The following is a 16,158-nucleotide window of genomic DNA, read 5'->3' on the forward strand; positions in this document are numbered from 1 at the left end:
CCCCCTTCCCCAGCCCACCCCCTGCCTCCCTCCCCCCAGCCCCACTGAGTGGACTCCTGACCCCAGACCTCGCCATGAACTGGACCCTGCCAGGGTCTTCCCCCACGAGGACTTTCCTAAGAGGGGAACCCCAGCCCCATGCCCCCACAGGATACTCCCCCCGCCCAGGTTGTAGTCCCTGCTGTCCTCCCACAGGGAACTCACTCCCAGGCACCCCTCCCTCAGTGGGGCAGCCCTCAGCCCAGATCTCAGCCCCACTGCCCCCCCAACCCCAGGGCCCATTGCCCCCACAGGGGACTGACCCCCAGCTCTAGGCCCTGCTGCTGCCCCCCCCCATGGGCCATTTCCCCAGCCTCGATCCCCACATGGACCAGTCCCCAACTCTCAGCCCACTGCTCCTCCACCCCAGGCCCCATTGCCCCACAGGGGACTGGCCCTCAGCCCCAACTCTAGGCCCTGCCTTCCCCCCTCCAGGGGGCCACCCCCCAGCCCCTGGTCTCAGCCCGGCCCCCCCCCCCCCTGGGGCCATCCCCCAGCCGTGGGAACTGTCTGTACCCTTCAGATGACCCAGTCGGATGACGTCTGCCCCTGTGGCCCTGGTACTGCCACCCAGCGGGTGGAGATTCGAGGGTTCAATGGGGCAAACAGGAGCCACGCTGTGTTTCTCTGGGCACTACGAATGGGCCCCGTTCGGGTGCAGGAGGAGGCTCCAGGTCTGGGGGGCTCAGGACTGGGACAGGCCTCGGGCTGGGGCGCAGGCTTACCTCGGGCAGCTCCCTCTCACGGTGCAGCGGGGGCGCTAAGGCGGCTTCCCGCCGTCCTGGCACTGCGGACCCGGCTGCGCCCCTAGAAGCAGCCGCAGCAGTTCCGGCTCCTCGGCAGAGGCACTCAAGCAGCTCAGCATGGCTCTTGCCCGCAGCCCGCGCCCCCCCCGTTCCCATTGGCCGAGAACCGACCAATGGGAGCGCGGAGTCGGTGCTTGGGATGGGGGCAGTGCAGAGCCCCGTGGCCCCTCGCCTAGGAGCCAGACAGCTGCTGGCCACTTCGGGCCAGGTAGGGACTAGCCTGCTTAGCCGGGCAGCACTGCGTGGGATTTTAAAACGGCCCGGTCGCCGTGCTGACCAGAGCCGCCGCGACCAGGGCCTTCCACTCCACGACCCAGTATTGGGTCCCGACCGGCAGTTTGAAACCCGCTGCCGGAGAAGACCCTGCAGAGACAGCGGGAAGCCCAAGGACTGACGTGACCCTTGTCGCTTGGCAGCTACCTGCGGGCTGCACATGGCCTTGGCTTGGCAGCTGGGCTGGGAACTGAGCTCACGGGGCCGTGTCTCTTGCCCTGCGGTGACACAGGGAGACCGTTCTGTACTATTGTTTATGAGTCTCCTGGCTCCGTTTCCCCCATTTGCTGCATTGTTCCCCGGGGGGAAGGGAAGGGCTGGTGGCTCTCAGGGCGGGCGAAGAGACACAGGTGTGGCCGTCACCCGGCTGTCTGGGCCTTAGTCCCAGCTCAATGGAGCATGTGAGGAGACAATGGCAAGCCAATCACTGTGACAGAGACGCCCAGGGCCCAAGGGCCCAGAGGGATGTGGATTGCCCCCCCCCGGACAACCATCCCCCAGCTGGAGACCAAAGGGCTGGGAGGTGGGGGTCAGAGCCGGCTGCTGGGAGGAGTCGGGGCGCTGGCCTGGAGTCTGCCCAAGCAGATCATAGAATCATAGAATCTAGAATCATAGAATATCAGGGTTGGAAGGGACCCCAGAAGGTCATCTAGTCCAACCACCCTGCTCAAAGCAGGACGCAAGTCCCAGTAAATCATCCCAGCAGGGCTTTGTCAAGCTGACCTTAAAAACCTTAAGGAAGGAGATTCTACCACCTCCCTAGGTAACGCATTCCAGTGTTTCACCACCCTCTTAGTGAAAAAGTTTTTCCTAATATCCAATCTAAACCTCCCCCATTGCAACTTGAGACCATTACTCCTCGTTCTGTCATCTGCTACCATTGAGAACAGTCTAGAGCCATCCTCTTTGGAACCCCCTTTCAGGTAGTTGAAAGCAGCTATCAAATCCCCCCTCATTCTTCTCTTCTGCAGACTAAACAATCCCAGCTCCCTCAGCCTCTCCTCATAAGTCATGTGCTCTAGACCCCTAATCATTTTTGTTGCCCTTCGCTGGACTCTTTCCAATTTATCCACATCCTTCTTGTAGTGTGGGCCCAAACTGGACACAGTACTCCAGATGAGGCCTCACCAGTGTCGAATAGAGGGGAACGATCACGTCCCTCGATCTGCTCGCTATGCCCCTACTTATACATCCCAAAATGCCATTGGCCTTCTTGGCAACAAGGGCACACTGCTGACTCATATCCAGCTTCTCGTCCACTGTCACCCCTAGGTCCTTTTCCGCAGAACTGCTGCCTAGCCATTCGGTCCCTAGTCTGTAGCGGTGCATTGGGTTCTTCCGTCCTAAGTGCAGGACCCTGCACTTATCCTTATTGAACCTCATCAGATTTCTTTTGGCCCAATCCTCCAATTTGTCTAGGTCCTTCTGTATCCTATCCCTCCCCTCCAGCGTATCTACTACCACTCCTCCCAGTTTAGTATCATCCGCAAATTGCTGAGAGTGCAATCCACACCATCCTCCAGATCATTTATGAAGATATTGAACAAAACCGGCCCCAGGACCGACCCCTGGGGCACTCCACTTGACACCGGCTGCCAACTAGACATGGAGCCATGATCACTACCCGTTGAGCCCGACAATCTAGCCAGCTTTCTACCCACCTTATAGTGCATTCATCCAGCCCATACTTCCTTAACTTGCTGACAAGAATGCTGTGGGAGACCGTGTCAAAAGCTTTGCTAAAGTCAAGAAACATACATCCACTGCTTTCCCTTCATCCACAGAACCAGTAATCTCATCATAAAAGGCGATTAGATTAGTCAGGCATGACCTTCCCTTGGTGAATCCATGCTGACTGTTCCTGATCACTTTCCTCTCCTCTAAGTGCTTCAGGATTGATTCTTTGAGGACCTGCTCCATGATTTTTCCAGGACTGAGGTGAGCTGACTGGCCTGTAGTTCCCAGGATCCTCCTTCTTCCCTTTTTTAAAGATGGGCACTACATTAGCCTTTTCCAGTCATCCGGGACTTCCCCCGTTCGCCACGAGTTTTCAAAGATAATGGCCAAGGGCTCTGCAATCACAGCCGCCAATTCCTTCAGCACTCTCGGATGCAATTCGTCCGGCCCCATGGACTTGTGCACGTCCAGCTTTTCTAAATAGTCCCTAACCACCTCTATCTCTACAGAGGGCTGGCCATCTCTTCCCCATTTTGTGATGCCCAGCGCAGCAGTCTGGGAGCTGACCTTGCTAGTGAAAACAGAGGCAAAAAAGCATTGAGTACATTAGCTTTTTCCACATCCTCTGTCACTAGGTTGCCTCCCTCATTCAGTAAGGGGCCCACACTTTCCTTGGCTTTCTTCTTGTTGCCAACATACCTGAAGAAACCCTTCTTGTTACTCTTGACATCTCTTGCAGATCAGACAGGAGCGCCCCCGCTGGCGGCAGAGCAGACGAGGCTGTACCTGGCGTTCTGTCCCGCGCGGTGCCCAGCTGGCAACCCGGCTGCTCGGCCCGCGCTGGGCGGGCGTCACGGCAGACGCTGGGCGAGGTGCGTTAGGCCCGGCAGCCTGGCCAAGCCTCCCTCGGGGTCTGGCTCAGCCGGAGCTCATGGCGTGCAGTGGGGGGCTGCAGGCCCAGAGGCCCCGTCTCCGGAGGCGGTGAGGCCGCGTGGCTGACCCTGGAGGAAGTGTGAGACCCCTCGGGGGTCTGGTCCCACGGATGGGCCCCTCCTAGAGACTGGGCCAGAGCTGGAGCTGTAACCCCGACCCTGTGAATCTGGGACGCCTGAGGGCAAGACAAAGAGGGGGCAGAGAAAAAGAAGCCCCCGCTGGTTCCTGCAGTACCCTGGCTCAAGGGGCCTGGCGCTGGCCTGGCTGATCTCTGTCGTCCCCTTCATTTCCTCCACAGCTGCTGACCTCAGGACTTCGGACGCGGTGTCCAGATGAGTCCCAAACCCGGCTGGACGCGCTGCAGACACCGGCTGAGGTGCCGGGGCCTTGCAGAGTCACGGGCTCTGACCCGCGTCTGGCTCAGCAGGACTCTCTGGGCAGAGCTCACGGGTGAAGTCGGGGGCTGGAACCCAGCGGCTCAGCCTCGGGGGTGGCGAGGCTGTGGGACCCCTTGTGGGGCTGGCGCAGGGAAGGGGTCCCTCCGACACACTGTTTGAAGGCTGGGGCAAAGCACGGAGTGCAGGCCGCTGACACACCCCACTCTAGTCCTGCTGCCCTCACACGGCTCCCACAGTACCCGTGTGCCCCCCCACCCCCCACTAGGCCCTGCCAGCCTGTCGCACGCCATCCTCGCGGCAGCTGTGACATTCCCTGGGCTGGGGCCAGCGGTGCCGTCACGCCAACGGGCAGCTTGGCCACAGCTCCCAGGGTTTGTTTCCGTCACATGCAGCTGGAATGGGCCAAGTGAGGGAAGGGTCAGAGCTACCCAGCTTCCTCGGAGCAGCAGGGAGAGGCACAGACAGACACGGCCAGCCGCGGGCACCAACTCCTCTGTGGGCTGGCACACCCAGCTGCAGACAGACACACGGAACGCCCTGGGCTGGCACACCCGGCTGCAGACAGACACACGGACACGCCCTGGGCTGGCACAGCGGCTGCAGACAGAAACACGACACGCCCTGGGCTGGCACAGCCGGCTGCAGCAGACAGGCACACGGACACCCCCTGGGCTGGCACACCCAGCTGCAGACAGACAAACGGACACCCCCTGGACTGCACACCCGGCTGCAGACAGACACACGGACACGCCCTGGCTGGCACACCCGCTGCAGACAGACACATGGATCGATACAGACACCCCCTGGGCTGACGCATGCAGCCAGGATCTGGGACGAGCTCACCCAAATTAGTGAGTGCTAAATGCTGGTAAGGTCAAGGAGAGGAACAGCGTTTTTGCACTCAAAGCTCAAAGCGCAAGAGGCGAAGGGACCCCAACAAGGCAAGGCCCAGCTAGCAAGGGCCAGTGCACCCCTGCATAGCCAGCACCTCGAGCGTGTCCCCAAACCCAGCATGTTAAAGACCCCGTGTGACGAAGCGGGGCTGTTCTTAATGTTTCCTCTGAATAGTGTGGGGTGCCTCAGTTTCCCCTATGCAGTTCTTAAGTATCTAGGGGGTGGGGTAAGGGTGTATGATCACTGCAGAGCCCTAGAGGGCAGGTGTGTGCAGGGTCTGGACACAGAGAATGGCCGACACCCTGTTTCCTGGCAACTGATGGCCTGGCCCTTCCCCCTGCAAGGTGAGAGCTAAAGGGTTGGAGAACAAAGGGATCAGGTGCCCTCCTGGCCCGGGAAAGGGACAAAGCCCAGAGGAGGAGGGCTGGAGAGAGTTTCAGTTTGGGGCTGGCTGGGACGAGGATGAAGTGCAGAGCGGGCAGGACCCTCTGGCTTCCCCAGGACCCTGCCTGGGCGGACTCACTGGGGAAAGCGCACGGAGGGCAGAGGAGGCTGAATGCTCCGAGGTCAGACCCAGGAAGGGGGAAGCCGGGGAGCTGTGTGTCCTGCAGACAGGCTGCTCCCAGAGAGGAGACTGCCCCAGAGTCCTGCCTGGCTTCATGGGAGCAGTTCCAGAGCATGGCCCGGGACCCCGGGACACCCCGACACAGGGATGGTGTACCCCAAACACAGGGAACGCAGGCTGCAAATGGCAGGGTACCCCAGACCCCGTAGCCCCAGTCCCCAAAGGCCTATACAAAGGGACAGTGCACGCCTACATGTGCTAAGGACACCCCCCCCCGCACAGTCAAGCCCAGCCATGGTCCAAAGGGGAGTGTTCATCCAAACCCACCATCTGCACCCCAAACCCGGCAGGAGCATGTACCACACAAAGGGACAGCGCATCCCCAACATGCCAAGGACACACGGAGGGCGGTGCAACACGCTACAAACATGTGGAGCACAGGGTCAGCACGGCCTGAAACACGCCCAGGATGGCCAGCAGCTGCAGGCCAGCCTACGGGCACCCTAGCCAGGGCACTGGGAGGCAGTCAGCTGGACAGGCTGGGGCTTGGCTGGCGGCCAACTGAGCAAAGTGCAGCCTTGGCCCCACAAGGCCCATCCTGGGTGGGCAGCCCCAGCCCCAGCCCCAGGCCCTGCCCTGCCCGGGGAGCCGAGCCGCAGACGCTGGTACCTGCTCAGAAGGTGCCGAGTCTCCGGGCGTCAGTGCCACGTCCGCCCTTGGCAGAGCCCCTAGGAACGGTGCTTCCTGCGTCCTTCAAACCCGCTGCTCTGCGTCCCCTGCCTGCCCTGCCTGCCCCGCTCCACGCTGCCTGTAACAGGACACCTGGCATCCGGCCTCCCTGCGGCCCTACATGGCATCCTGAAATCGGACCCTGCCCCCGCGGGCCATCCCCGCCACCCCCTCTCACCCGCGCCCCTGCCTGCCTGCAGCCTGCCTGAGGCCCTGGCTCGCAAAGGGCCAAGGACAGAAGTGTCTCACTCCACCTCTGCCCACGATGCCGCCCCACCCACCCCCATACCCCTTCTCTGCCCCTCCAGGCAGCTGCCAGCTATAGCACGTGGCTGCCTGTCCTGACCCCTCCTGGCTCCGACCCAGGTGGGGCCTGGCTCTAGCACCGGCTGCTCTTCCCGGAGAATGGCGGCTTCTCACCAGAGACAGCTACTCCAGCCCCAGGGCAGCACCCAAGCCAGGCTGGGGCACAACTGGGCCTGGCCATGCTGCCCTTCCCTCCCCTGCACGGGGGGAGGTGGGGACCTAGGTGGGTGGGTGTCAGAGGGCAGCCACTGCCCAGGGCACCCTCCTGCAGCAGACCGCAGCATGGCAGGCATGCCTGCCTCAGTTTCTCCTTTCCGAGTCCCCAGTAACTCCACACACACTGTCTTGCCTCACCAATACCCTCCGTAGGGATGGTTTATTATCAGGCATTGCACGGACCGTCCCACACATCGGTTCTTTCTCTCCTGCAAAATCACTCAACATCCCGGCCCATGACACCCCCCCCGCCACATCTCACACACCAGCGCCCGGACTCCCTGGCACTCCTGCCCTGTCCTTGTACCAGCAGAGCCTCCCCAGTGTTACCCCGCTCTGCCCAGCGGGGAGCCCCCAGCCTCTCGCCTGGGAGAGCCCCTTTACCCCGCTCTGCCTTGTTCCCAGCCCCCAGCCGCCCTGGGATGGGGAGTCTGACGGTGCCCCCTGCACGCACCTCACGTGGCCCAAAACCAGCCCTGCCTGTGCCCCCCCCAACCCCGGTACTGGAGGGGAGGATGTCGCGGGGGGCAGGAGGCTGGGGCCGGGCTGGACGCCCACCCAGCCAGGGGGTAGCCAGGGGCCTGCCCCTTCGCTGGTGTGCAGGGGCGTGCGGCTGCTCCAGCGCTGGGCTGAAGTGGACGAGCCGCCCTGGCCTCAAGGTGCCCCAGCCCCTGCCAACCCCACTGGCCCCGTGTCCTTCTCCCGGGCCAGAGCCCCACCGAGCCAGCTCCCTGCCAGCGGCCTGGAGCCAGCCAGCAGCACGCGGCCCCCTCCCTCCACCACCACACGGGCACCTGGAGGAGAGTCCCCGGCCCAGGCCTCCCCGCGCCCGGCAGGGCTCTGCCCAGGCTGCAGCCCGGGGGGGCGGCTGAGTGGGGCACGGCCCCAGGGGACGCAGTGTAGCCTCGGGGGGGGGCGGGGGGGATGCCAGGAGGGTGTGTGAGTGTCTGCATGTGTGTGAGTGTGCCCAGGCGTGCTCCAGGCACGGGCACTAGGGCTGAGTGGGCCAGGCCTGTCCCCTTCCCTCCCCGCACGAAGGAAGGCGACAAACTCACCAAGACACTCAGCAACCCCCGGTGCAGGGGGGTCCCCAAATCTGGGACTAATCAGAGCCCATCCCCTCCCCTGCCAGGCTGGGCCACGGGAAGGGGGGGCCAGCCAGGAAGTGGGGAGGGGCCAGGCCTGCCCCAGCACCCGGTGCCATGCCCTGGCTTTGGGCAGGAGGCGGGAGGCGGCGCTGAGCCAGGGACGCTGTTGGGTGTGGCCCGGGACACCCCCCCTGCCCGAGGCGCACCCCATGGTGCCCCCCACCCCGTCCGGCGCCCACCCGGCAGCTGGCCCTGGGCTCAGAGCCAGCCCCAGAAATAGCAGCCGGTACACGGGTGAAAGGGCAGCAGGACAAATAAGGCGGGAGGGGGCTGGGAGCAGGCGGGGGGGGGGAACAGCAGCGACAAAGGAGGCACCAGGCTCAGCCCCCCCCCCCCCCGGGAACGGGCAGCGCCCGTGGGGGGCCCCCTGCAAGTTCCTCCCCCACCGTTCAGCTCCCCGGGGACCTGGAGGCTTGTGACAGGCGCCCAGCCCCGGCTCGGCAGGCTCCAGGCCGGCTCCCCCCGCTGGGGTTGGCACTACGGGCCCCCCCCCTTCCTGCTGCAGCCTCCGATCTGGACAAAGGGTCCCCCGGGGCTGCCGCGTCGGCCTCGGTCCAGCCTTTGCCCGGGGAGAACCTGCGGCAGGTGTAAATGCCGTGTGTCCCCGAGAGCCCCGCACAGCGCCGGGGACCAGCCACAGCCCCCGCGTGGCACCGGTCCGGGTCCCACAGTGACCTTAACGAGCCAGCGAGTCATCAGTAGGCAGACGAGCCCCCCTCCCCTTCCCTCCCCCCGGCCCACGCTGCACACTGCTCGTGGCAGGGGGTGAACCCCGGGCTCCCCATGACGGGGTCCTGCCAGCCGGGGGCGGGGGGTCCCCTCGCTGCTCCAGCTGGCTCGTGGGCCCTCTGGCGCCCGCCTGCCCCCGCTCAGTGCCCCGCTCCCCACCCGGGGGTGGGGGCAGAGGGAAGTGCAGGAAGAAGAGGGCCTCGTAGGAGAGGGGGAAGGGCGGGGTGGGCAGCGGGCAGCGAGCCCAGCTGCAGTGCCAGCACCGTGCCCAGCTCTGGCGCCGCCACGTAGAGGCGGCTGCCCAGGGCCACGCCCTGCCCTGCCAGGCTGCACTTGGGCAGGCTCCGCGCCGGGCCCCAGCGCCGGGCCCCCGGGCTGAAGGAAATCACCACGTTCTCCTGGGCGTTGCCCCCCACCACGTGGAGGGGCTCCGAGCCCCCCAGGAAATAGAGGCCGGGCAGGTCGGCGCCGGCTCGCGTCAGCGTTGGGAGCAGCTCCTGCCACGTGTCTGCAACGAGAGAGCGTGGGAGGGTCGGGCGTCGCCCCCGCACCGGACCAGACCCTGCCCCACCCGGCCCGGACCCACCCTCACCCCGCCCACCCCCACACCCGTCCTCACCCCACCCATTCCCCTGCCCGCTCTCAGCCCAGTCCCCCCCACCCTCATCCCACCCACCCCCACACCTGTCCTCACCCCGCCCTCTCCCCTGCCTCCCCTCACCCCAGTCCCCCCCATCCTCACCCTGCCCACCCCCATCCTCCCTCTGCCTGCCCTCATCCTGCCCACTCCCCTGCCCGCCCTCACCCCACTCCCCCCACCTGTCCTCACCGCGCCCATCCTCACCCTGTGCATCTCACCCTGCCCACCCAACACCCCTCCTCACCTTCACCCAGCCCCGTCCTCGCCTCACCCTAGCCCAGCCCCATGAGCATCCTCATCTGCCCACCCCCGCCCACCCCTAACCTTACTCCAGCATATCCCCACCCCTCATCCTCATCCGAGCCCACCCCACACACACAGCTGTCTTCATCCTGCCTGGGCCTTGCCCCACCCGGCCTGGACCCACCCTCATCCCGCCCACCCCCACACCCGTCCTCACTCGACCCATCACCCTCATCCCACCTGGCCCAGACCCACCTTCACCCCAGGTCCCACACCCATCCTCACCTCACCTCACCCTGCCCACCCCCTCACCCCAGGCACTCCCTGTGACGTTGTGAGTGCAATGTGATATCTCACTGAAAGGTGACACCAGGCCAGAAAGAGTTAATTAACTCACAGACTGACCTGACCCATGGACAAAACTTTAAAGACTTAGAGACTAACACATTTATTTGGGCATAAGTTTTCATGGGCTAGAACCCACTTCATCAGATGCATGGAGTGAAAATACAGGAGAAGGTATAAATACACGAAAGGCTGAGAGTTGCCTTACCTCGTGTGAGGTCAGGCCAACGAGACAATTCAATTGACAGCAAGATACCAAGGGAGGGAAAATAACTTCTGCAATGGTAATGAGAGTTGACAAGGCGGAAGTAACAATAGGGGGAAATTCGGTTTAGGTTTTATAATGATCCAGCCACTCCCAGTCTTTATTCAGGCCTAATCTGATGGTGTCCAGTTTGCAAATTAATCCCAGTTCTGCAGCTTCACGGTGCAGTCTGTTTTTGAAGTTTTGTTGTTGAAGAATTGCCACTTTTAGGTCTGTTATTGAGTGTCCAGGGAGGTTGAAGTGTTCTCCGACTGGTTTATGAATATTATAAATTCCTGATGTCAGATTTGTGTCCATTTATTCTTTTGCGTAGAGACTGTCCAGGCTGGCCAATGTACATGGCAGAGGGGCATTGCTGGCACATGATGGCATAGATCACCTTGGTATCATATTTTCCACTCCATGCATCTGATGAAGTGGGTTCTAGCCCACGAAAGTTTATGCCCAAATAAATTTGTTAGTCTCTAAGGTGCCACAAGGACTTCCTGTTGTTTTTGCTGATACAGACTAACATGGGTACCACTCTGAAACCTTTAAAGACTTGTTAGGAAGATCTGTAAATGAATAGAGCTCTGAAATGCAGCCTGCATTGTTAGAGATAGAAGGGGAGCTGTTTGCTCAGGTCTTGTGATGTCAGCAAACAAGTCTTGTCTATTACTATGCCTGACGAAGTGGAGCTGTTCTTAAGGTTCTCGCTGAATACTGTGTGGGTGCCTCAGTTTCCCCTATGCAGTTCTTAAGTATCTAGGGGCTGGAATAACGGGGGGTGATTGTTGCAGAGCAGAGGGCCAGTGTGATGGCGTCTACACAGAGAATGGCCGACACCCTGTCTCCTGGCAACTGATGGCCTGGGCCCTTCCCCCCTGCAAGGTGAGAGCTAAAGGGTTGGAGAACAAAGGAATCCGGTGACTTCCTGGCCTGGGAAAGGGACAAAGCCCAGAGAAGGAGGGGCTGGAGAGAGTTTCAGTTTGGGGCTGGCTGGGACATGGAGTGAAGTGCAGACGGGGTTGTCTGGCTCACTGCCCCCCAAATGGACCCAGCTGCGGGGTCCTGTTCTCTGCACCTACAAGCTCTGTTTTAGACCATGTTCCTGTCATCTAATATGGGGTGGGAGGAGGTATTGTTTCATGGTTTCTGTGTATATAATGTCTTCTGCAGTTTCCACTGAATGCATCCGATGAAGTGAGCTGTAGCTCACGAAAGCTTATGCTCAAATAAATTGGTTAGTCTCTAAGGTGCCACAAGTACTCCTTTTCTTTTTGCGAATACAGACTAACACGGCTGTTACTCTGAAACCTAATAAACCTTCTGTTTTACTGGCTGGCTGAGAGTCACGTCTGACTGCGGAGTTGAGGGGCAGGACCCTCTGGCTTCCCCAGGACCCCGCCTGGGCGGACTCGCTGTGGGAAGTGCACGGAGGGGCAGAGGAGGCTGAATGCTCCGAGGTCAGACTCAGGAAGGGGGAAGCCGGGTGAGCTGTGTGTCCTGCAGACAGGCTGCTCCGAGAGAGGAGACTTCCCCAGAGTCCTGCCTGGCTTCATGGGGAGCCGTTCCAGAGCATCGCCCGGGGACTCTGTGACAAATACATTTTAGTTTAGTTGATAAGAATTGGCCGTAAGTGTGTATTTGGGGTAAGATCTAAGTTATAATTTGACCCGAGTCCCAGACCTTTGGGACTGGAAGAACCTTTTCTTTGATATGATGAGAGAAGATTTTCAGTGATCATCATTGTATCTGACAGGTGTGTCTGGAGGGAGGCCGGAAGCTGGGCACTTTAAGGGAACGGCATTATTTGAACGGCTGAGTAACCAGGGAGGGGCTGTAGAAGCTGGTTTGGGCTGGCTGGGCAAATCTCCGTAGTGGAATAGCCGCCAGCGTTTGGGGTTTGTCTGCCCCAGTCTGTTTGCAGTTCACCCTGACCTCAGCGGGCTCCCACGGGCAGCACCATTACACCCCCGCACCTCATCCTCTGACTGCCCACCTTCACCCAGCCCGGACCTCAGCTCACCTCAGCCCACCCCCACACCCACCCTCAGCTGCCCACCCCTCTCGCCTCACCCCCATGCCCATCCTCTCCCTGCCCACCCTCACCCCAGGCCACCTCCACACCCATCCTCACCTGCCCACCCCATGCCCGTTCTCACCCTGTCCACCCTCACCCCCTGCCCACGCCCTGCCCGGACCTCACCCTACCCCAGCCCATCCCCCTCTCAACTCCCCTACTTTCATCCCAATCCACTCCCCATGCCAACCCATCCTCACCCACACGCTTGCCCCAGCCCCCCCCAGTCTCCTCCCCCTTCCCTCCCCACACCCCGAGGCCCATCAGCCTGGGAGCTGGAAGGCTCCCTGAGACGGCCCAGCAGACGGGGGGCGCGGGCCGGGGACTCACGTCCGTCCGCAGCGTCTCTGATCACAGCCCAGCCGCAGGGAGGAGCAGGCGGCTGGAGACGGGGCTGCAGCTCCGGGAGGCCCGGCTGGACCCCCCGGGGCCGGGGCTCTCTCCCCGGGCAGCGCCAGGTGGGGCGCTGCTCCCCTGCCCTGGCGTCGTATCACAGCAGCAGCGTCTCGCCCGTCCCCTGCACGCTGCCCAGGGCGTAGACGCTCCCGGCGTGAGCCGCGCACGGCCGTGGGACAGCGAGAGGGCGAAGGCGAAGTCGGTGAGGGGCGGCGAGGAGACGAGGGCCCGGGAGCCGCTCCAGGGGCCGTAGGGCTCCACCGCCGTGTACAGAGCCGTGCCGCCGCCCGGCGCCAGCAGCGTGCCCCGGTACCAGCCCCCGCTGGCATCAATCCGCTGCCCCACCGCCGCGGAGAGCGGGGGGGGTGCAGAGCTGACCCCGCCCGGAGCCTCGCACCCTGGAGCCTGGGGGCAGCAGCCCGAGCCCCGCCCCATGCCACGCGGGGGGGGCAGCGCGTAGCCGGGGGTCCAGGCTGAGAGCTGGGGGTGGGAGCCTGGCCCTGGGAGGCTCGGCGCCTGGGGCAGCGGGTCCCACATCCACCCAGCTGCACGTGCCGGGGCCCTCAGGAGGGAGCCAGCGGGTGCAGCAGGGAGAGGGCAGGGCACGAAGTGGCGCCCCCGGGGCAAGCCGCTCTGACGGGCGGTGGGCTGCCAGCGGCGGGTGAGGGAGGGGGAGGGGATACCAGGCACAGGGGTACCAGGGCCCTGCCCATGAGCGGGGGGTGGGCTGCAGGGCTGGGGAAGGGAGGGGAGGGGGGGGGGGTACCAGGGCCCTGCCCATGAGCGGGGGGTGGGCTGCAGGGCTGGGGAAGGGAGGGAGGGGGGGGGGTACCAGGGCCCTGCCCATGAGCGGGGGGTGGGCTGCAGGGCTGGGGGCCAGGAGGGGGAGCGGTAGGGGGAGGGGGGTACCAGGGCCCTGCCCATGAGCGGGGGGTGGGCTGCAGGGCTGGGGAAGGGAGGGGTGGGGGGGGGGGGTACCAGGGCCCTGCCCATGAGCGGGGGGTGGGCTGCAGGGCTGGGGCCAGGAGGGGGAGCAGTGGGGTGGGGGGGGGTACCAGGGCCCTGCCCATGAGCGGGGGGTGGGCTGCAGGGCTGGGGGCGGGAGGGGGAGCGGTAGGGGGAGGGGGTACCAGGGCCCTGACCATGAGTGGGGGGTGGGCTGCAGGGCTGGGGAAGGGAGGGGGAGGGGGAAGGGGTACCAGGGCCCTGACCAAGAGCGGGGGGGGGGGGGTACCAGGGCACTGCCCTCCAGCAGTGGGGAGTGGGCTGCAGGGCTGGTTGGGGGAGCGATAGCGGGAGGAAGGGCACTAGGGTATGAGCCATGGACCCCCACAGCAGGGGTGGGTGGGGGAGCGGTAGCAGAGAGGTGACGGGTATCGGGGCACTGACCTGCAGCAGCGGGGCGGTGGGCTGGAAGCTGTGGGTGAAGGAGCGATAGCGGGGGGGCAGGTACCAGGGCACAGGGGTACCAGGGCAGGGGGCACTGAGCTGCAGCAGCGGGGCGGTGGGCTGCCAGCAGCCAGCCAGCGGGTTGTAGCGGAAGGCCGCCATGCGGAAGGCGAACCCGCGGGCCCCGCGGCGCTCCCGGTAGCCGCCGGTGAGGGACAGGTCGTTCAGCAGCTGGGCAGTGCTGAAGCTCCACTTGTCGGCCCGGAAGGGCAGCCTGGTGGCCCGGCGCCAGGTGCCCCCCTGGCCCGGGGGGAGGCAGTAGAGGCCGCGCAGGGGCTCCATGTCGGGGGTGGCCGGGGTCCTCAGGGTCTCCTTGCGGAGCCACACAGCTGCTGAGGGCCCCGCGTCCGGAGCCATGCCAGCTCCTCCGGCAGCGCCGGGGCCAGCTGCCCCGTGACGGGCGCCAGCTCCAGGAGCTGGGCGCTCAGGAACTGGCACAGCACGGCCCGCATCTCCGGGCGGCCGATGGCCTCGGCAAAGCGCAGGTAGGACAGGCAGTTGCCGGGGCGCAGGGCCAGCCAGCACTGCTCCAGGAAGGAGGGCACCAGCAAGTAGCTGGCAGCCTGGACGGCGGGCAGCAGCTCCTCCTCACCCAGCCCGAAGTGCCCCAGGAAGACAAACTCCAGGATGGCGCGGAAGGCGCCCGATGGGACGTGCTCCAGCACCAGCCGCCCCTCCGCAGCCTCCTGCATCAGGGATCGTGCCAGCGCCCCGAAATACGCGCTCTCCTCAGCCAGCCGGGCCAGCTCCACCTGCGGGCACCAAGAGACCCGGGGCTGCTAAGCCGGGCCTGGCCCAGCTCGGGCAGGGAGGAGTCAGGGCCCAGGGCAGGGGGACGACAGCTCCCTCGGGGCAACGCGTGTAGAGACTCCTGGCCATGTTATGCCCAGCTGGTGCCAGGCCCCCGCAGGGAACCTGTCTGCTGGGCAGGGGCTCCCCTCATCCCTGCCCCCGGCGCTACAGGCTCTGGGCACAGGGAGCTGTTCCCAGGTGGGAGGGGGTAGCTCCGGGGTACCAGGGCCCTTAGCCCGGGTCTCATCACCCCAGACCAGCGCCCCAACCCGACACTGCACTGGACACAGACACTGAGCGCAGCCCAGGCCTCGCCCCACAGCGCTGCTGGGCAGCTGCCACCTCCCGCAAGGGGGGCATCTCTGGGCCAGGGTCTGCAGACCCACCCGTGCTGCTAGTCTGGCCAGAGACAGGCCTCCGTGGTCCCAGCCAGGCCTGGGCTGGAACAAGCCCATGGCCACTGGCCTGTGGGGCTGCAGAAGTGACCCGGCCCACACCAGTGGAGACCCAGGCCTGGCCCATGGGGGCGACAGCCAGCAGGAATCCCTGGGGGTGGAGGCTGGGACCTGCAGCCTGAGGGCACCTTGGCTCACCCAGGGACAGGGGCGGAAGGGACCCAAGCTGCTGGGCACAGAGCCCCGGGGGGAGACCCAGCCCCTTCGTGCCAATGGGGAGGGGCTCGCGGGACGCTCTGCTCCACCGGGCGCAGGCAGATGGCGGGCTGCATGCACCCACAGGGTAGGGCTCGGCTCACGGGTGAGAGGCCCATGGCCCCGGACTGCACCCAGCCCAGCAGGACGCCCAGGCCCCCAAGCAGTAACGCAGCCTGTGCAATGGCATTTAGGGGGGTGCCTCCACCCGGCTCCGCAGGGCCCCATGGGGGAGCAGGCTCTGGGAGTGACGGGCACAGCCCTCCAGGAAGGTGGCATTTTCGGCAGCATACCTGGAAGGCACAGGGATCTGTCTGGACGGTCCTGAAGGGCAGCCCTGCCCCTTGGCTCCCGTAGACCCTCTGCTCAGGGCTGCTCTCCCAGGGCTCTGCCCGTGGCGCCCGGCCGTCCGGCCCCTTGCTGGGCAGCAGGAAGAAGCTGGTCAGGGTGCAAAGGAAGCTCAGGAGGCAGATCAGAGCCCAGCCAGCCGCAGCCCTCGGGGGGCGAGTCACGGCGTGCCAGGCTGCAGCCCAGAAGCCTTCGCCCCCCCACCTCCGGCTGGGCAGAGTAGCACAGAGAGCCCCGCGGGGCATGGCCCATGGC

At 64.3% G+C, this 16,158-nt stretch overlaps 1 pseudogene; it reads right to left on the reverse strand.

The window, feature by feature from the left end:
- Positions 1-8,660: 8,660 nt before the first annotated feature.
- Positions 8,661-16,148, reverse strand: LOC122465985 (annotated as a pseudogene).
- Positions 16,149-16,158: the final 10 nt, after the last annotated feature.

Source organism: Chelonia mydas, chromosome 1, assembly GCF_015237465.2.
Source record: "Chelonia mydas isolate rCheMyd1 chromosome 1, rCheMyd1.pri.v2, whole genome shotgun sequence".
Taxonomy (NCBI): Eukaryota; Metazoa; Chordata; order Testudines; family Cheloniidae; genus Chelonia; species Chelonia mydas.